This window comes from Suncus etruscus, chromosome 11, assembly GCF_024139225.1.
Source record: "Suncus etruscus isolate mSunEtr1 chromosome 11, mSunEtr1.pri.cur, whole genome shotgun sequence".
In the NCBI taxonomy this organism is placed as follows: Eukaryota; Metazoa; Chordata; class Mammalia; order Eulipotyphla; family Soricidae; genus Suncus; species Suncus etruscus.
Genome location: NC_064858.1, coordinates 30,507,529 through 30,513,557, shown reverse-complemented (window position 1 = coordinate 30,513,557; position 6,029 = coordinate 30,507,529).

The following is a 6,029-nucleotide window of genomic DNA, read 5'->3' as shown; positions in this document are numbered from 1 at the left end:
AATTATAATAGGAAGTTCAGGATTTGCTACTTGTCCTAATATCAAGACTAGCAGATAGTGGTCTAGCTAATTTCTGACATCTCTGCAAATTAGCTAATTTGCTAGCTAATTTCTGCCATCTTTGCTTTCCAACATTATAACTTTGCATAAAATTTAAAGTGGTTTACATGATTTTTCTTCTTGTCTAAACAGTACCAACTTGAAATATTTTATTCTAACTTGTATTTATTCTATTTGTCCCCTATGGAAGAGCCATATATCCTTGCAAGGAATGAAGAACATTAAGTGCTTTAGCTTCAGGGAAAGAAATCCACTGGCTATCTCATTCAAGAAATTCAAATTTGTTGTGTACATGGCATAGATATATGAAATATATATGTATATATATATACACAAATGCAGAGGGACAAAAATTGTCCACAAATTTATTAGTAATTTAAAAATTAGAAGGATTCATTCACTGACAATCTAGTTCTTAACAGAAAATAATGTGAAGTTCATTAGGGTTTCATATGATCTCCAAGTTTTCAACCAGAGGTTGTTTTATTTTCTTAGAACATTGGTTACCACCTGGTTGCATTTTTATTCATCACAACTTAATGAAGATGCTACTGGTATCTACTGGGTAGAAAACATGTGAGTTGCCAAGCATCCTACAATAAATAGAATTGTTTCACATAATGAAGACTTATACCTCCTTGCCAAAAATTATACAACCAAATATGTTCATAATGATGAGTTAAAGACAGCTATGTTATATAATTTTAATATATTTTTCAAAGCATTATACATTTCATCCAATAAAGAATTCATCCAAATAGAGCATGATTTGGGTAAGAATATTTTCTTTTTGTCTGTTTGTTTGTTTGTTTGGGTCAGATTCCAATCTTTGAATGTTTGATTTTATTCCATTATACAGTAGGTTGCAAACATGTCTGAGCCTTGTAGAAAGGTTACTGCAAGGACTGAAGGGCACGGTTAAAACTTGGGGTTAAGCATTATTAAAACATATTGGTTCCCCACCTGAAAATTATTTCACTAACTATATATTTGTTCTTTTTATAGTAAATAGGATATCACCTTTCTTGTGCTATTTGAAAATTGATGAAGCATGCTATTAGTAGTGTCTAATGGATGTGAGCAAATAATGTATAGCAGTCAGAGTTGATCATTTTGGTAATTTACCAATTATAGTTGTATCCTTGTTTACTTACAAAATTGTGATAGTTCTATCTTCATAATGTATATAGTGTGTGCAAGAGATCATTTAAAATTTGCATATCTAGAACTTTGGGTTATATTTTATCTTAATATAAGTATATTGTATAAAATATAGTAACAACAAATTAAATTACCTATTTTGTTCAGAAAACTAAAGCCAGTTACATTAAATATAAAATTAGAAAGTTAATTAAATCTTAAAATACCAATAATAAGAATAAGAAAAGATTTATAACCTCACCATATATCAAGTTATTACCTTTCTGTTATTTCATAGGGAGTTATTGGTCATTGACTATACAATTGAAAAACAATGAGAAATTGAGTATTGTAAGATGATAAAACAGAATATTTGTAGCTCCTAAAGTTTTTGGAAGCATTGTCTTCAGAAGCTCAACATATTATGGTCTGTTAGATGGGGGATTTTACTTGGAATAATGTGACAAAATCACATCTGCTATACTGCTTGATATAGAGTAGGCTTCTATAAATATTTGTTAAATAACTAATGAATATGGCTTCTGAACAATGTAACTTCTGGAAATATGTGGGGTAGGGCTCAACAGTTTATTTCAGCCAAGTGAGCATTGTCACCATGGACTGGATGAAAGGAGAGTGATGACTGCATTCCTGTAAAGGAGAGCAATATTAATAAATATGTTTATTAAGGAACACATTTCTTGATGATATCTTCACTTGAAAATATAACAAAAATCACAAAATCAGGTGCCTCTCCATTCACTTGGGAATATTCTACATCTGATATCTGCAAGTTTCTGGCTGTGGAGCTGGAAAGTGTAGGAGTAAATATTTGAGAGACGTAATGTCAGTGCTGAAGACTACCTTTGGAGTTACTTTGCAAAAATAAGTCACTTTGGGGCAGGTGAGGTGGCGCTAGAGGTAAGGTGTCTGCCTTGCAAGTGCTAGACAAGGAAGGACTGCGGTTCGATCCCCCGGCGTCCCAGATGGTCCCCACAAGCCAGGGGCAATTTCTGAGCGCTTAGCCAGGAGTAACCCCTGAGCATCAAACGGGTGTGCCCCCCCCAAAAATGCTAAAAATAAGTCACTTCAAAAAAATCATGGTTGTTCTTTCAATGTTACTCACCCCCAATACTCATTCACAATAACTAGAAAACCAAATATTAATGGGGCAGGGGAGAGTGAAGAGAGAGAAAGAAAAGTACAGTGTTCAAAGGAACTTGGGAGCATCAAATATTTCTTAATAGAAAATTAGAAGACTACATTATGTATACTGGAGTTTCTCCCCCTACACAAAACATGGCAACATTCTACAGGTGTGCTTTTGTCACCTGAATGATAGATGTAATTAGTCATTGTATGAAGAGAAACAGTAATAAGTTAGAGAGAAGAAAGGCACTATTTCTTAAAAAATATTTAATAGAATATAAAATTTAAGTGTAAAAGGTATAAGTGGTGCACAGAAAATAGAAGTTTGTTCTTCTAAAGCAGAAATTATGGACAAGTTAAAAAAGTAAGGACTTGTCAAAAAAAAAAAGTAACAACTTATCAACTGAAGGCATCTGCAATCTGATAAAAATGTGGGAGGATTGACTTGGTGTCAGATATTGGGAAAAGAACAATTTTATCTCTCATTTCAGTAAGTTGAGAGTCCTAACTAATCCATCTAAAAGAAAAAGGAGAAAAGAAAAGAAAAGAAGAAAAAGAAGAAGGAAAAGGAGAAAAGAAAAGAAAAAAAGAAAAGCCAGCCAATGAGATGTTTAGAGTGAAAAAAAGGAAACTTTCAGCATGAGATGATTGCAGTTTTATCAGTATACTATAGCTATAGGGAAGCTAAGAATATTTATACTTTGGGGAGATACAAGATTTCCTGAGAAGACTGCATAGTGAACAAAAATTTTAAGGATGAGTAGGCATTAGCCAGGCAAAAAATGTAGGGAAGTGCATTTAGGGCAGTTAAGCAGCATGAGTTAAAGCAAAGAGCTGTGAAACAGCATGATGTATGAGAAAAGCAGAAAGTCATTTGATTCTTAATTCAGAAAGTAAGAGGCAGGACATGGTATGAGAGAAGGTGAGAGAGTTAGGTCATGGAGGCCTTGATGTATACTGTAGCAAGGTAGAGGTGACAGGGTTCAGATGAAAGATTCTAAAACAGACAAGTGGTCAGTCAGATCTCTTTGTATATGAGAAACAATGGTAATTCTTTGGACTATGAATTGGGATAAAGAGGTTCTGCAGGAAAATATAATAGTTAAGACACTATTATGGCTATATTCACGGAAATTTAAATATCTAGCAGGCAGTCAGGCATATAAACTTGGATACTGACATTAGAAATATTCAAATAAAAGCCTTTTACAATGGCAGACTGCTAAAACTACATAAGACAGAAAGTCTTCAGGGAATTATATAGCATGACAATAAAAAAGGTCCAGGTTGGGAAGCATTTAAGATATGATTGATAATTATTTCTTCCATCAGCTGTTCTATTCCCTTTTGTTTCCTTCCGGTATTCCTATGATTCAGCTAGTATTCCTTTTGATAGTATCTATCACTTTTTAATGTTCTCTTCCATTCACTTATCTCTTTTTTCTTTTGTCACTTCATCTTGGTAATAGCCAGTATTTTGTCTTCAATACTACAGCTACAGATCTCCGCATTGTGAATTCTGTTGTGCAGTGATGATGAGATTTGTCACTGGTGATTGGATTAGTAGTGAAATATTATATGCCTAAACCTCAATTATCAATAACTTTGTAAACCATGGTTCTTTAAGTAAATATTTTTAAAGAAGCATGTTAGGTTGTCAAAATATTATATAAAAATAGTATCTTTCTAATAAAGCAGATTTAGAGTCACACCCATAGAAAAAATGAATAGGAGAAAAGGAGACCCAATGAAGTCTGAAAAATATAAATGAAAGAAATAAATGGTTTCTAATAATGAATTTAACAATTAGAAATGCTAGCACAGTTCTAGCAGATTTCAAAAGTAGAATTTAAAAAAGCACCAGGTCTATAATAAATAGTAATATTAAAAAAATCAGTAAAATGTAAATTTAATTTTCCACAGTAAAGAAACTGTGGTACATATACACAATGGAATATTATGCAGCTGTCAGGAGAGATGAAGTCATGAAATTTTCCTTTACATGGATGTACACGGAATCTATTATGCTGAGTGAAATAAGTCAGAGAGAGAGAGAAAAACGCAGAATGGTCTCACACATTTATGGGTTTTAAGAAAAATGAAAGACATTCTTGCAATAATAACTTTCAGACACAAAAGAGAAAAGAGCTGGAAGTTCCAGCTCACCTCAGGAAGCTCATCACAAAGAGTGATGAGTTTAGTTGGATAAATAACTACATTTTGAACTGTCCTAATAATGAGATTGTATGAGGGAAATTGAAAACCTGTTTAGAGTACAGGCGGGGGTCGGGTGGGGAGGAGGGAGACTTGGGACATTGGTGATGGGAATGTTGCACTGGTGATGGGTGGTGTTAAGAAAAAAAAAAAAAAAACTCCTTGAAAAAAAAAGAATTAGTTTTGCTTATATGTAAAAATATTTTAATATAATTAAAAATAGTGTTTTCAAAAAAAAATCAGTAAAGTGTTAGAGCCAGTGAAAAAGTGTATTAAAGTGTATTAAAGGTGATGAAGAAAGGGTGGAAAATAAGGATGAAACAAACCGAAGAGATAGCACAGCGGCAGGGCATTTGCCTTGCATGCAGATGGACGGTGGTTCGAATTCCAGCCCCCCATCTGTTCCCTGGAGCCCTCCAGGAGCAATTTCTTAGCAGAGAGCCAGAAATAACCACTGAGCACCGCCGAATGTGACCCCCCCAAAAAAAAAAAACACTTTTAAGGGAAAAAGGGGAAGTAGATAATGACAAGGAAGTTTAAATTTCAATTAAATATCTTCCCAATTATTTTTTTTACAGGGACAAGTAAGAAGTTACTTAGAGACTACCTATGTATGAAACTAATGGAGAAAGTTGAGACAAAGGGATATGGAAAGGAAACAAATGAGTAATGATAGTTCTGGAAGACACTGACAAAATAAAGAACAGATATTTAGGAAATAAAGAGTAAATGCACATATTATCTAAGAAAATGAGGATAGGTATTGATATTCAGCAGGTTATGGGTCAAAGAAGTATATAACTTCTTTAAGGGACATAAAGTTTATAATACAGATGTTTAGCTCTTAATAGTAATGATGGGCGAGTGCAAGTACCCTAAAGGTAAAAGTAGAATAGTGATCAAATAAAGTGGAAAAGGGTTGATCAAGGAAGTGGATTTTGCAAAACATGAAATGAGTTCCCTAGGATTGCATATAAATATCTGCATGCCTACCTGGAATGCTAAACTGTGATTCCTCTCGAGTAATGTTGAGAACTTGTTGAGTAATGTTGAGAACATATATATATATAAATGAAAGCACTGTGGCTATAGAAAACTAGTTGAGTAAGTGGAACTAGCTGAGTAAGGAGATCAAGGAGAGAGATGAGGAAAATATTGGCAAGTCTAGAACAGTTGACAAATGACAGGAAAGTGTACATTAAGAAACTAAACATAGATTTTTAACAATTATATGATGGAAGGAAGATCATGTGAGATATTCGTCCATTTCAAACTTGGAAACAGTTTAGTTTAAGTTTCTTTTATGACCACTAACTATGTTGAATTGTGTTTGTGCAGCTGTTCTGGCAAAGAAACTAGTTGGATGTAACTATGTTTAAATTGAAACCACTTGTAGATTCTAGAGTTAGAATTTGTTTCCTGCTGTTTGGTACTCCAATGCTTTTGTTTCTTTGTATTTTCATTGT